This window comes from Phalacrocorax carbo, chromosome 1, assembly GCF_963921805.1.
Source record: "Phalacrocorax carbo chromosome 1, bPhaCar2.1, whole genome shotgun sequence".
Taxonomy (NCBI): Eukaryota; Metazoa; Chordata; class Aves; order Suliformes; family Phalacrocoracidae; genus Phalacrocorax; species Phalacrocorax carbo.
Window position 1 is genome coordinate 197,069,006 of NC_087513.1, and position 15,148 is coordinate 197,084,153.

The 15,148-nt window shown below is 38.8% G+C and overlaps 1 protein-coding gene across 6 annotated transcripts in view; it reads right to left on the reverse strand.

Moving 5' to 3' along the window:
• Positions 1–15,148, reverse strand: part of SGCG (sarcoglycan gamma) — a 144,729-nt gene that overhangs the window by 103,750 nt on the left and 25,831 nt on the right. For all 6 annotated transcript variants that reach the window (XM_064441152.1, XM_064441151.1, XM_064441150.1 and 3 more), the window contains exon 2: positions 563–654. The gene's annotated coding sequence lies outside the window, so the exon portion shown is untranslated. The remainder of the gene's footprint in view (positions 1–562; positions 655–15,148) is intronic.

Consider the following 15,148-nt stretch of genomic DNA (forward strand, 5'->3'; position numbering starts at 1 on the left):
AGGGCTGGAAGGCATGGCCTGTGAGGAGTGGCTAAGGACTTTGAGCTTGTCTGGTTTGGAGAAAAGGAGGCTGAGGAGTGACCTCCTTGCCCTCTACAGCTTCCTGAGGAGGCAAAATGGGGAGGGAGGTGCTGATCTCTTGTCCCTGGTACCCAGTGATAGGAGGTGTGGGAATGCTTCAAAGCTGCTCCAGGGAAGGTTCAGCTTGGACATTAAGAAGCATTTCTTTACAGAGAGGGTGGTCAAACACTGGAATAGGCTTCCTGGAGAGGTGGTTGATGCCCCAAGTCTGTCAGTGTTTAAGAGGCATTTGGACAATGCCCTTAATAACATGGTTTAACTTTTGGTCAGCCTGAATTGGTCAGGCAGTTGGACCAGATGGTCATTGTAGGTCCCTTCCAACTGAAATAGTCTATTATATTATTTTCTATATCACTTTAATGTTATTTTCCATGTATGATTACTCTTCTTGGTCTAGATTCATGATGTCTTTTGTCTGCTCTTCTACCTATCTAATATCTGCAGAGTAGAAATTCTGAGAATGAAAAGAACAAATAAATACCTCAGTTAGTATCTTCTGGAGTTCTCATGAAGTAGGACTGAAGGAAGAGCAACTGTCAGTGAGTTCTGTATCATCTGAAGCCAGCTGACTTCCTATTTAAATGCAAAGAATGGAAAGAGAATGGAAAAATTTTCATGAGTATAGGGAAAGAACAAGATATATTCCTAAATTGCCCTTTTGACTACTTTAACTGACAGCACTTTACAAGTGATGGTCCAAAATGCACCAAGATTAAAATCATGGCAAACAAATGAAACGGTGGACATGCAATGCCTGTTTGGACCACAGATGTTCATGGCAGCACAGTTTACAGCAAATGAGAAATAAATATTAGTCCAAATCTATGTGAAAAACAATTTAAAAAGTTTTCTGTTGCAATGTTGAAATTCCATCTAACATTAGAATGCATTAGTATTCAAATAGTAGAACAATGTTCTACTAACATTCTACTGTTTGAGTAGAACAATGACTTCAATTATGGGGTTTCAGGCATGTGTAGAAAACGAAGTGTTTCTCTCAGTCAAGTAAATATCTTCACAGTTCAAGAATGTTGATGTCCCGTTCCTCGCCAAAAACTGCCAATCTCCTTTTCATTTGGCTTTTGAAAGTCAATAGCTGACGACTTAGTCCTGGAAAAGTAACTAAGCAAACATATTTATCTTCCACACTGAGTATGAGTCCGCTCATACCAGCACCTGACTAAGGAGAAGTACTTGCAAACTTATGCCATGAAAAAAACAATGGAAAAAGATACATAAATTGTGGTTTGCATATTCTGCACTATAATATGTCACCTTTTTTAGAGAAAAGATTAGAATTTTGACAAAAATTCTGTGTATACCTACAAGATTTCAAGAACATATGCTTATCCTTCAAAGTACAAGATGACACAATGTTGGCGAAGACAATGACTATCATGTATCAGTTTAACTAATTCATCCAAATAAAACAGACATAGAAGCCATTTGGTCATATCTATATCAACTTCTCTAACTTATTCAGATAATTTTTAAGTCTGTGACATGTTTAAGGAGTGTGATAAGTATTTGTTAAGCAAAGGGCATTCAGGGCAAAAGAAGGATATTTTAGCCTCCACAGAAAACAGAGTTTATCTTAGAAACAAAGTACTACACATGAATTTTACAGTTACTAATAAGGAATTTTAGCTTTATTTTAATTCTCCATGTTAGATTTTCTCTGATTATTTGTCAAAAGTCAGTATGTGTCCACAGAGGCTTATATACTGTAATAAGGAAATAGATTCTCAGATCATTTGTGCAGTCAAAAGAGTATCAGGCTAGTACTGGAATCATACTCTTACTTCATTTGCAGTATCCTTCTCTTTGTGGCCTAAAACTAGTCAGTGTCAGTCACACTCCCTCCTCAGAAAACAACCAAGATACCCCAAGACTCTTGTATCCCCAAAACTAAATTGCAAGAGAGAGTTAATAATGAAGTTAACTAAGAATAGAAGTCCTCTACTGCTAAAAACTGTAATTATGTGGCAAACACCAAATATAGCTAAAATTAGGATGTATAACTCCAGATGAAACTGAAGGTTCGCCATATGAAATATTAAAAGATACCTTGAAAAAGGTTCAGAAAGGTCAAACAGTACAGCAAAAGCAATTTACATTAATGATAAAATGGCATATAGGTAGGCAAAAAGGTAAAATTCACATAAAAATATATACCTATTATGATTACCAGATGAAAAAAAAAAAAAAACAACAACAAAATCACCCGCAAATATTTATCCTTATCCCTTGGAATCATTGAATGCAAAACCCAAACCCAACCAAATTCTCAAGCAATTAAAGTGGAGGCTAATTTTATTAATGATCAGAAAATATAAAAAGTAATTAGTTACTAGACATCTGTGGACTTCCAAGAACTGACGGAAAATGTCCAAGCCTTCTCAGTTCTTGTTCTTGTGCACGTTAGTCACTTGTGAGCTTGAGAAAAATCACCTTTTCAGAGATTTTTTCCAGTTCTTCTGGAACATATATGAAACAAGAACTGTTGGAAACAATTTTTTTCTAGTGTTTCCCTCTAAAATGCTTTGAGTTGGCTAAGTTTGATGTGCTTTTTAAACTTGTAAGGGATAGGACAGCAGGCTGTTTATTGATAGATTGAGACCTTGCCTCTTCCTAAGTATAGGGCTATGGTGAATATCTAGAAAGGGATGTCATCTTCTAAACCTGAGCAAAATAGTGAGCCAAAGGAGAACTTAATCTTTCACATCTAAATAGAAAGAAACATTTAAAGTTATTGCTGCACCTATTAAAGCTATAAAAATGTAATTGTTTTAAATAGTTACTTAAACAAGGTGGAAAATACTTCAATAGGAACTTTTTGGAATATAAACACAGGACCCCCAAATATCCAAGGCTTTAAGGGAGATCTACCTACACTGTTTCATTACATGATAACTATAAGGAGGTTCAAAACAGCTTTGAAACTCAGAATATTTATGTTTTATCAGAGTATGAACCAGAATAAACTAAAACAGAAAAAATCTGAAAATGACAATGCAAGACAAGATAAAAATAAATGGACTTATAAATAAGTACCCAATTGCCCAGCATGTCAGTGCACAGCAGGTCCTTGTGTCTGGTTTCTAGCAATTTCTTCCATCTGTGAGCACGAACAGCTGGCTGTGGGTCTACTGCCTCACCATCCTAGCAGTATTTAAATCTCTGCTTCAGCTGTTATCTCCCAGTTCCTTGCTGCCACACTCCGCTGCTCTATCCCGTTTTTGCCACATTTTGTCTTCTGGAATATCCTCCCCAGTACATTCAGTGATTCCAGAACAGGAACCTTTTTCACCTCCAGTTCACCTGCTCTGCTCATTCTTTTCAAATTAACATAAGCACAAAATGAATTAATTCAAACTGTCACTGAGGTCTAGGTGGGTTTTTTGGGGGTGTATGTTAAATGGTATCTTCTGCTTGGATTGCATCTTCACACAATTTGATTAAAAACTATTTAATTTCTGTAGGTTTAATTCTGTATGATCCTTTAAAGGGGTTAAGTAGTGAGGCAGCAAGTGAAAAGCTGCACATGTACTGCATGCTCACTGCTGTACTCTGCGTGAAGGTGAGACTGACAGTTGAACTAGAATAGATGTAAGAAGGGACAGACTGCTTTTCTAAGAGCAAACAAGCAAGCTCAGGTTTGTAGACCCGTTCAAAGAGTTAAGCTGAGGAGGGAAAGACTTGCATGCAGACTGGAAGATACAACGGGGATACCTTGATATAGTAGTATCTTAAAGGCAGAAGATGTTGCCCTGGGAAGAAAAACCCCCACCCAATCTTAAGTGTTCAAGCAGATTTGGAATAATTTTGTCCTATTGCATGGTTTTTACTATTCAAGCATTATCCTTGTTATCCAGCTACCGTTGGCTTGAAGAAGTTCATCATTAGCTTTTTCTCAGGAAGAAAACCAGAAAAGTGTACTTCTGTTTATATGAACCTCTACAATATTCTGGACAGGACATTGGAGTATGTTAATTAGTTTGTGCATTGGGATTTTTTTTTCAGGATATGATTCACAGGACACCTACTCACAGCTCCATCTGCAAGCACTCTGTGACAGGCAGAATAGTATATTTACAGATGCATTCTGTACAGTATGCCAAATCACTACTACAAGACATACCAACAGCACTGAGAATCAACAGAGAACCATGTTTCATGTTCTTTGGTCATAGCGCTTCCTTTTATCTCACTTGCCCTTTACTAAAAACCAAAAGCAAAAATCGCAAACCCACTAAACGTCCAGAGCAGGACAGTCTAGTCTTCTGCCTTAGGATATCTGACCTCTGAAGAATTTAAGTGAAACACATGGCTGTCACCCAGTGGCTGTATAAAACAGAAAACTGAATGACTGTCGCTCCATGGTAGAACAGATTTAATAGGTCTTTGAAGTTCTGCACCTGTACCCATATTCTCATATTGCATATAGGTTTGTACAGCTACAAACCCTAAAGCATATAATGAGTTTACCACTCTCTTTTGCTTTCTCCTATTTCTTTTATCTCCTATAATTTTTTCTTGTTTGCTTATATATCAGAAGTATAGTTGACTGAGAGATACAACCCTCCCCATTTTCTTTTATCATTAAATGTTACTTTTCAGTAATATAATATATATTTAATTCTGACATAATAAAGCAGGTGTATCTAACCTGCATTTGGAACAAAACTATATAAAAGCATCTAAACCTCTGTTTAAATCCTGTGATTCAGTGTCTACTTCATTAGTTAGTGTAGTTTTTTACTCAGTACCAGCATGCATCTTCCAAGAAAGAAAGGAAGTATGAGAGAAAAGAAAAAGAGTTAAGGCACACAAGAAAAATGTTTCCTGTTCCAAATGATTTAGAAGAAGAGAAGTGGAAATATGAAAATTATGGTGCTCTGACCAGGCCACTATAACAGGAACCATGAGCTCACAGAGCTCATTCCCTGACAGACTCAATGATAACAAAGTTTTAGTGGATTGCAATTTTATATCTGGAGCAACTGGCTATTAAATTGTTTCCATAGGAGGAACCTGCATTAATTTCATTTTCTTAAAACTGCAGTCATCAATAACAGTGATAAAAAGATGGAACACAAGTATTTAAGGTAAAAGATATAGTGTTAATATAGTGCTTCTTCCCTGTTAAACAACTGGAAAATGTTATTGTGGGGTGGTCATACTACAGACCAGCACATACACTCAAAGAGAGAGAATGAGTAAGACTGGCTGTTTAGCTAGTATAAATCAAATTAATACATTCTTAATAATTTATTATAAGTCCTAATGAGAACTTTCTAAATTTCTTTTGTTGCACAGGTTCAGCTTTCAAAATCTAAGAAGTACTTCCAAAATATGAACTAAAATTCAAAAGCTAGCAGAAGAAAACAGAAGAAAATAAATTATGTTGAAGGACTTAACCCAAAGGTATGTTTTAGTTAATATGTAAAATTTGGTCATTTACCTAACTAAATCTTGCTCCAAGAGAAATGAGGATGTTAGTATAAATCAACAAGTAAGCAAAACAAGCATGTACAGAATCTATATCCTAAATTTAATTTAGCAATAATCTAGAAAAAAAGAAGTTTTACATTTGTTGATTTTACGTGACTGCTTCTGTTTACATGTTCTGATGAATATTCAGTGTAAAAGACAAACAGTAATAATGAAGGCTTCAGCTCTGTAAGAAAGTTACATGAGTTTACATGATCTATTTCTAAACAGTTTGTCTTTATATTTATGCATATAAAGCAGAACTTTGAGGTGGATCTGCTTAAAATTATCCCCTACAGTTAGCTCCTTCAAGTAAACCAGAAGTTTTTTAATCTCAATTACACTATAAAATATAAACTTTTTTTTTTTTTTAAATAGAGAACCTGCAAGCAGCCAGGTAAGGCAGAATATAAATAGAAGACAGCTTATAAACAAGCCATTTCCTGACCATTTCTCTTTGTTCAAAAAGAATCCTTGCTTTCAGACCTAATATGTCTGTCCCCTCAGTAATTTTAAAAGTTGCAGAAAACTCTGAAGTTTCCTCCAGAACCAAGGAGGTTTCCATTTTATCACTTGTGAAATCTGACTTGCAGCTCTGTGACCTTTGCAGCAATTTCTGCTCTTGGCTGTCCCTCTGGAGCTGAGGCTCCTAGACCCTTGCTGTGTTTCTCTCTGCCTTTTTACTCCTTGGTAAACTTGTGTTTTCTGAAATTGTCTTTTCTGGAGTATTTTCCAATGTCCTTAAGCAATGAACAACCTTCTCTGCTTCCATGAGGTCTTACCTGATTCAGTCACTCTAATTAATAGAACACACCAAGTAAGAACAAAAAGCCCCCAAGTTAGGAAATCTGCCATACCCACCTATGTTTACATTAGCAGTAGGATGAGTTAGCTAATGGACAGAAGGATACACTTTTCTTTAACAGTTTGCATAGTAGATGCCACATTATAATGAAATTATGTGTTCTCTGAAATCAGACATATTTCCACTGTTACTGAAAGAAATAATTTATTGCAGACAATGTAGGAAAACCTTTTGTCCAGTGCTGATTATGTCCTGTGTTTTGTTTGGGTTTTTTTTTTTGCGAAGAAAAAGCTTTTTTCCCCAAGCATTTTACTTTTCCTTTAAAACTACGCTATAAAACAGAGTGATTAATGATTTTCCATTTTACAAGTTGCCATTGTAAGCCTTTTCTGAAGGAGATTACTCTTAATTTTGCGCTTAAAATCATGCTACGCCCTATGACTCACTAAAAGAATGTCAGGGAAAAAAGCCTTAGCTCTTTAAAATACCAAAAATAGGGGGGGGGAGAGAAGAGGCACAATAAAAAGCATTTTTGGTGTTATAAAATAAAACACCCTAAAACACATATACATTAGCTATTATTTCAGAAACTATAAGTATGTAGTATTTTGTAGCATTTCCATTTTTCACTCTGGAACTAAGCCCGAGTCCCTCACTTCTAAGCTGCTAAGGACAGTTTAGCCCTGAACCATACAAGTACAAGTACTCAGCAAAACAGTTCACAGAAAGAAATCCTCACCTTGAAGGCCTGGGCAATCTTTGATTAACAAAATGCACCTACATTAAAAAACATAATTTAATTGATGATTTTCTGAGATCATTCCATGGAGACTCTGTACTGAACCATATTTAAGAATGCCAGACTGATGTGCTTAATCCAGAGTCACTTTTTGGGATGAAGAGGATTGTCTCTATCAGGCAGATAGTGGAAGCTCAGCATTTAGCTGAGATCCTCAGGAGTTTTTACCCTTTCTGATGTTCTGGGGAGACAAAAAGAAGGCCAATGGAAAGGAAGCAGAAAAAGGACAAACAACTTTTCTCACCTACCACCATAATAAAATAGCAATTTGTGCTCTGACCTTCTGTGGAAGAAACTCAAGCAGCCTTTAAAGAGCAAGAATAGAAGTGTACAGCAAATAATTTTTAAGAATCTGGTTTGAAGTCCTGACTTGTATAGAAGTAGAGCCTTAGTAGCAAAGGTTAAGTCACAGCCCTTGATCCATCAGATCTTTTTTGAGCTACCATTCACTACGAAGACTGTAAAAATCACAATTATTATTGTTAATAAATATACCCCAACAATCTGTTGGCTCTACTCAGACTTTAGCTTTGCCAAAATGCACGCAGAAAAATTAGGCACATGAGAAATCTATTTAATTAGGAGCTTGCCATCTGGCAAAAGCAAGTAAATTAAGTGTAGCCTTTTAATACAGAAGAAGCTATAATCAACCAGGGAATAGACCATAAACTATTTCTTATTTGATTGAAATATGTAAATTAGGTATGGGAATAGTGTAATTATCTAGTATTTTGAAGGGTTACCCATGATGCCAAGCTGTGGGTGACCACAGCAAGCAGAGTGACCATAGTAAAACCATTGACTTAAAATTGACAGATATATATCTGTAATTTTGGCAGCCTTTAAGAATCTGACATCCTACCTTATTAGACAAAGTTAGAATATACTTAAAAAATAAATAGCTGAACTAGTTTAAACAAGAAATAAAAGCATGCCTAAAATCCTTTCTGGAGTGGTATCTGGAGCAATGTTGATTATACATGGCTCAGAGGCTGGTGCCATTGGTGGAATTTTGGTTTTTTTGATCATGGGGAGGTTTACGTGGCACGGGGCCTGCTGGCGGCAGATGGAGTTCACCTATCTCAAAGTGGGAAAAGGATTCTTGCAAATGAGTTAGCGGAGCTCATTGAGAGGGCTTTAAACTAGGTTCAAAGAGGGAGGGGGATGCAGCCAGGCCCACCAGAGAGGTGGTGCGCCAGGGTTGGTGGTGAAACCAATAGCCCAGCTCAAGTGCATCTACACCAATGCACGCAGCATGGGCAACAAACAGGAGGAGCTGGAAGCCATTGTGCAGCAGGATAACTATGACTTAGTTGCCATTACAGAGACATGGTGGGATGACTCTTACGACTGGAGTGCAGCAATGGCTGGCTGTAAGCTCTTCAGAAGGGATAGGCAAGAAAGGAGAGGTGGTGGTGGGGCTCCGTATGTTAGGGAGTGCTTTGATTGTGTAGACTTTGATGATAAGGTCGAGTGTTTATGGGTAAGGATGAGGGGGAAGGCCAACAAGGCAGATATCCTGCTGGGGGTCTGTTACAGACCACCCAACCAGGATGAAGAGGTAGATGAAGTGTTCTACAAGCAGCTGGAGGAAGTCTCACAATCACTAGCCCTTTTTCTTGTGAGGGACTTCAACTTAAGAAACAGTCTAGGAGGTTCCTGGAATGTGTGGAAGACAACTTACACAGCTGGTAAGTGAACCTACGGGGGGAAGTGCCTCGCTTGGCCTCTTTTTCACGAACAGAGAAGGACTGGTGGGAGATGTAGTGTGGAAGGCTGTCTTGGGCTTAGCCACCATGATATGATTGAGTTCTTGATTCTTGGTGAAGTAAGAAGAGGGGTCAGCAGAACCACTACCATGGACTTCTGGAGGGCAGACTTTGGTCTGTTCAGGGCACTGGTTGGGAGAGTCCCTTTGGAGAAAGTCCTGAAGGGCAAAGGAGTCCAGGAAGGCTGGGCACTCCTCAAGAAGGAAGTCTTGCAGGCGCAGGAGCAGGCTGTCCCCGAGTGCCACAAGACGAACCAGCGGGGAAGATGACAAGCCTGGCTGAACAGGGAGCTTCTGATGATGCTCAGGAAAAAAAGGAGAGTCTACTGCTTTTGGAAGAAGGGGCAGGCAAGACAAGAAGAGTACAGAGACCTTGTTAGGTCTTGCAGGGAGAAAATTAGGCAGGCAAAAGCCCAGCTAGAACTCAACCTGGCCACTGCTGTAAGGTATAACAAAAATGTTTTTACAAATATACCAACAACAAAAGAGAATCAAAGAGAATCTTCATCCAGAGGGGAACACTGACACTGAGGATGAGGAAAAGGCTGAGGTACTAAATGCCTTCTTTGCCTCAGTTTCTAACAGTAAGTCCAGTTATCCCCAGTGTATTCAGCCCCCCCAGCTTGAAGGCAGGGACAGATCAGAGAATAAACCCCGATAATCCAGGAGGAAGAAGTTTACAATCTGCTACTCCACCTGGACACTCACAAGTCTATGGGGCTGGATGGGATCCACCCAAGGGTACTGAGGGAGCTAGTGGAGGAGCTCACCAAGCCACTCTCCATCATTTACCAGCAGTCCTGGTTAACAGGGGAGGTCCCAGACGACTGGAGGCTTGCCAATGTGACGCCCATCTACACGACGGGTCAGGAGGACCCGGGGAACTATAGGCCTGTCAGCCTGACCTCATTACTGGGGAAGATTATGGAGCGGTTCATCTTGATTGAGCTCACCAAGGATGGGCAGGACAACCAGAGGATCAGGGTCAGTGAGCATGGCTTCATGAAAAGCAGGTCCTGCCTGACCAACCCGATATCCTTCTATGACAAGGTGACCCACTTAGTGGATGAAGGAAAGGCTGTGGATGTTGTCCACCTGGACTTTATTAAAGCCTTTGATACTGTCTCCTACAGTATCCTCCTGGAGAAGCTGGTAGCTCAGGGGTCGGATGGGTATACTCTTCACTGGGTAAAAAACTGTCTGGATGGCCAAGCCCAAAAAGTTGTGGTGAACGGAGCTAAGTCCAGTTGGCAGCTGGTCCCAAGCAGGGTTCTCTAGAGCTCAGTATTGGGGCCAGTCTTGATTAATATCTTTAACAATGATCTGGATGAGGCGATTGAGTGCACCCTCAATCAGTTTGCAGATGACATCAAGTTGGGTGGGAGTTGATCTGCTTGAGGGTAGGAAGGCTCTGCTGAGGGACCTGGACAGGCTGAATCGTTGGGTTGAGGTCAGTTGTATGAGGTTTAACAAGGCCAAGTGCTGGGTCTCACACTTGGGTCACAACAACTCCATGCAACGCTACAGGCTTGGGGAAGAGTGGCTGGAAAGCTGACCAGCACAAAAGGACCTGGGGGTGTTGCCCAACAGCCGGCTGAACATGATCCAGCTGTGTGCCCAGGTGGCCAAGAAGGCCAAGAGCATCCTGGCTTGTATCAGAAATAGTGTGGCCAGTAGGAGTAGGGAAGTAATCGTGCCTCTGTACTTGGCACTGGTGAGGCTGCGCTTCGAATATTGTGTTCAGTTTTGGGCCCCTCAGTACAAGAAGGACATTTTGTTGCTGGAGCGTGTCCAAAGAAGGGCAATGAAGCTGGTTAAGGGTCTAGAGAGCAAGTCTTCTGAGGAGCGGGTGAGGGAGCTGGGGTTGTTTAGCCTGGAGAAGAGGAGGCTGAGGGGAGACCTTATCGCTCTCTACAACTACCTGAAAGGAGGTTGTAGTGAGGTGGGGGTTGGTCTCTTCTCCCAGGTCACTAGCGATAGAATGAAAAGAAACATCTTCAAGCTGCACCAGGGGAGGTTTAGATTAGATATTAGGAAAAATTTCTTCAATGAAATAGTAGTCAGGCATTGGAACAGGCTGCCCAGAGAGGTGGTGGAGTCACCATCCCTGGAGGTATTTAAAAGACGTGTAGACGTGGCACTTTGGGACATGGTTTACGAGACATGGTAGTGTTGGGTTGACGGTTGGACTTGATGATCTTAGAGGTCTTTTCCAACCTTAATGATTCTGTGATTCTATGATTCTATAACTGGGCATCTCATTCTGATGGGCTATTGCGGGGGTGGGGTGGGAACACAAACCCCCAAAAAACACCCACAAACAACAAAACCAAACAAACCCCAAAAGCCAAGTACAGAAACAGGCAACAGAATGAAGTAAGCTCTACTCAGTTGCTGTCATTGTGCAAAACAGGAGACAATTGGTTTGATTTTAGTAATAAATATCATAACAAATAACCGAAGTTTCTGTAATAAACTTCATCAACAAACGCCCAAATTTCTCCTTTAGTGAACTTGTGATTTGTAATGATTTCAGAATTACTAGTCAAAGTAACAGAATAGTTATGGTTAAAAGTCCTTTTCCTTGTTATTTAGCCAAAACAGTTTATTTCATGTCTTTACTCCTCACACGTAGTTAGGTTTGCATCATGTAAAGCGAGAACAGCTGCGTCCTACTTCATATGACCACCTCATTTACTGTCTGGTTAACTATAGTACCTAAGCAGGCTGCTTCATTTTCAGCTGAGCAAACACCCGGCTGCTAGTAAACGGCTGCAGTACCAAACATAAAGCCAAGTCACAGACCAGGCCCTCCAGGAGGAAACAACATCCAGAAATTCACTGACCATTTCCTAAGGTAAAGGTGTCTGATGGCCTTTGACCTACTCTGTTAAAATTTTTAATCCCTTAGAACTGATAAACACCAAAGTCGCTGTAAAAGTGTGTTGCCCTGGTCAGCTACTGTACAAAACAGAATGGACCCTTTTATTCACAGTATAATTACATGCATGCCCAGTTTAACCATGACATAGAGCTATGTGTACTTTTTATAGTGCTTTCTAAGGAAGTATCCTTGATGTTTCCTGGAATATTAATAGGAAGAGGCCTTAAAGGATGACCAGTAACAGATGAGTAGTCGGCGCCAAACCTTTCAGATTTTCAGAACATGCACATATCTTTGGGGCTCTTTTTCTTTAACTGTGATTGTTAGACTTTGTAATTAACTGATTTTACCTGCCTCATAGGATCCTTAAAATTTGATTCTGGGATTGGCAAAAATATCAATACCAGACCACTTAATTTTTATATTCTCAAACAAGTACATTAAGTAGATACCTCATGTACTTACCTTTCCTGATTAACTGTGTTTGATGGGCTTGAATTTTAAGCTTTTTCTAAAGTCAAGGACATATTGGTTTATTAGTAGTAGCTAATAGTTCTTACTTCTTATACAACTTAATACCCCTTGGCTGCCTTCTATATAATAGCCCCAAAAGAAGAAAAAATAAAAGTGAATGAAGCTACATTTTAAAAACAGACATAGAGCCCAAGACATACCTGGATGCATGTAACAATATATATAGATATCTCCCAAAATTCCCCCACAAGTCTCTACTTGTTGCCACAAGACAGAGAAAACAAAAAGGATGGAGTTTTTTCAGGCTACTGAAATAGTTCAGGAAGAAAAGTTCTGGCCAATACTATATTTAGATTTTCTCCAGAGAATGGTATGGGAAAACAAGCAATATTTTTTGATCCTTGTGTTCTTCTTTAATTTTTAAGACTGAATCTAGGAGGAATTGGCACTTTGACACCCAAGGCAAGAAGAGAAGTTGTCTCCATCCATACTAATTTTCATGATGGCGTCCCTCGATATGTTGTTCGCTGACAACTGGGAAGTCAGGGAGGACAGAAACTGAGTGCTTTTGTGATTGCATTTGTGATATTCAGCATCCAGCAACACACAGGAATATTCTTCCTGCAGTGACATGGGTGGCCAAGTGACTGCGAAAAAGTGAAGACAAACTCACCTTCAGGTTACATATTCAGAAACTGTTTGGAAAGAGTTGAATGAAAATGTGTTTGGACTGTTGCTGGGGAAGTTGTTCAATCCTTGGGGCAGAATGCAACAATGCTTTATGTGAATGCCATACGTTGAGACACCAGGACAAGAGCAGGTAGTAAAGTACTGTAAGAAAGTTTGACCTATTCAGAGATCAACTAATGGAGGTAATCTCACTGCTGTAAGAGACAGAGAGACAGACCCTGAACAAAGAAAGAGCATTCTGAGGCTGCTGGTTCAGTAGACAATCTGCTATAGGCAGATACCACTTCTGCTCTTGATGTTTAACATGGAAGTTACAGGTGAAGGAGAATGGCCTTTAAGATTTGGAAGACTATCTCCGTGAGCAACAAATCTGTACACACTGAACATTTTCCAGTAACACATCCCCCAAGATGATACAGGAGATTAGTACACCCATTTAATAATACAATGTAACCTCTACAGGAGAGGCCAATAGATTGAAAGACAATCTTCTGCATTTAATTCTATCTCTTTGCTCAAGTAGCATTTTATATCCTCATATATGGCAAGGATCTTGTACCCTTCCCTTGTCTTTCACTGCAAGAGAATAGATTTAATAAACTGCCTGTCAGTGGTTCTCTGATGAATACCAGCTGTCTTCTCTTACTGAAATTCGTGATGGTGATGGTGTTTCTTCACTCGTGTTCAAATAATCTGAGGCATCTATGTGGGCAGTCTTGAGTAGGTACTTGGTTAATCCTCAAACCACAGCTGAGAATGGACAAATCACATAAGGATCTATATATTACATCTATATACTTAATCAAACAGACGTGGATTGGGATACAGAGGCATATATGAAACGGTCTGCACTGAGCATTATATGTAGGCATTGTGATATGGACTTCAAATAAATATGCAATCAAATTCTGATTAGCTAGGCTATATTCTCTTTACATCAGTAAACAGAATGAAATAAAGAAAACATCTAATTCATGTGAATGCCCTCTAAAATTTGAAGTATCCTGTTAGATTTTTCTAAATAACACAAACAAGTCTATCTGTACTGCTTGTTGGTACTTTACACTCTAGGTCAGACAAAACACCATAGGTCACACACCTTAAGTTTTAAACAGTTTTAAGATTCACAGATTAATTAAATAACTTTAAAACTAATTAGAAAGCTTTAGTAGTTACTCTGTGTTACTCCAAATTACTTAAAGTGACAAAATTGGTTTCTCAAGCCACAGTCTTGCAGATACACCCATGAATTAGACTATGTAGTTTTTGCCCTTCCTAGACTGCAGTGGGATCACTGGAAAATGTAAGTGTAAGCATAAATTTAAATTTTCATGTAACTATAGTCCATTTAATTATCTGTTTGGTCCGTATCTGGCAAGACAATTTTCAGAAAGATACACCAAATATATTAGTATGTTTTCATGGATTACATCAGTGCGTTTTGTTTGTTTTGTAGCATTATTTCTACTTGTGGTATATTCTTAAAGTAAGCTTATACCTTATATAGCTTGTTTTCTATTCAAGTAATTGTCAACATTTGGAACGATGATTTACATATGGTCTACACATTCTCAAATAGCTCCACTTTAAATCTTCTTCTTATACTAGTAAAGATAAGCAGGTAATTTGCATTTGTTAATTATTTTATGGTTTACCAAAAAATATGGAGGAACTATGTCAACATAATTCATATTTAGTTACAGGATGATTGTTATACATTCATTTATAATAAAAAATCAACATAATTAACATAAATATTTGGGGCTTTATAAATGTTTAACTGGCTTATTAAGAAAATAAACATGACATGCAAAGACAGATTCATAATCCCACTTCCATGCTTAGTAAACAGTAAAATTAACATGCTTACTTATATTCCTCTATGAAAAATATAACTACCTCAAAATTTTTTCTATTTTTATTTTTTAATTTTTAATACTTTATTTTTTAATTTAAATTTTTTTAAAAAAAAAAACTATTAAAAAAAATTTCAAATGTTCTTCCTGCAAATGCCCCCAAATCAACTGCTTGTTCTGTGTAGGCCCAGGGAATGGATACAGAGGAGGGCAAAGGACCCAATTAGCAAGATGAGCTAAAAAATAGCAAGACAAACAGATGGACACGTACAGCAGCTACTACTGTGTTAATTTCTTA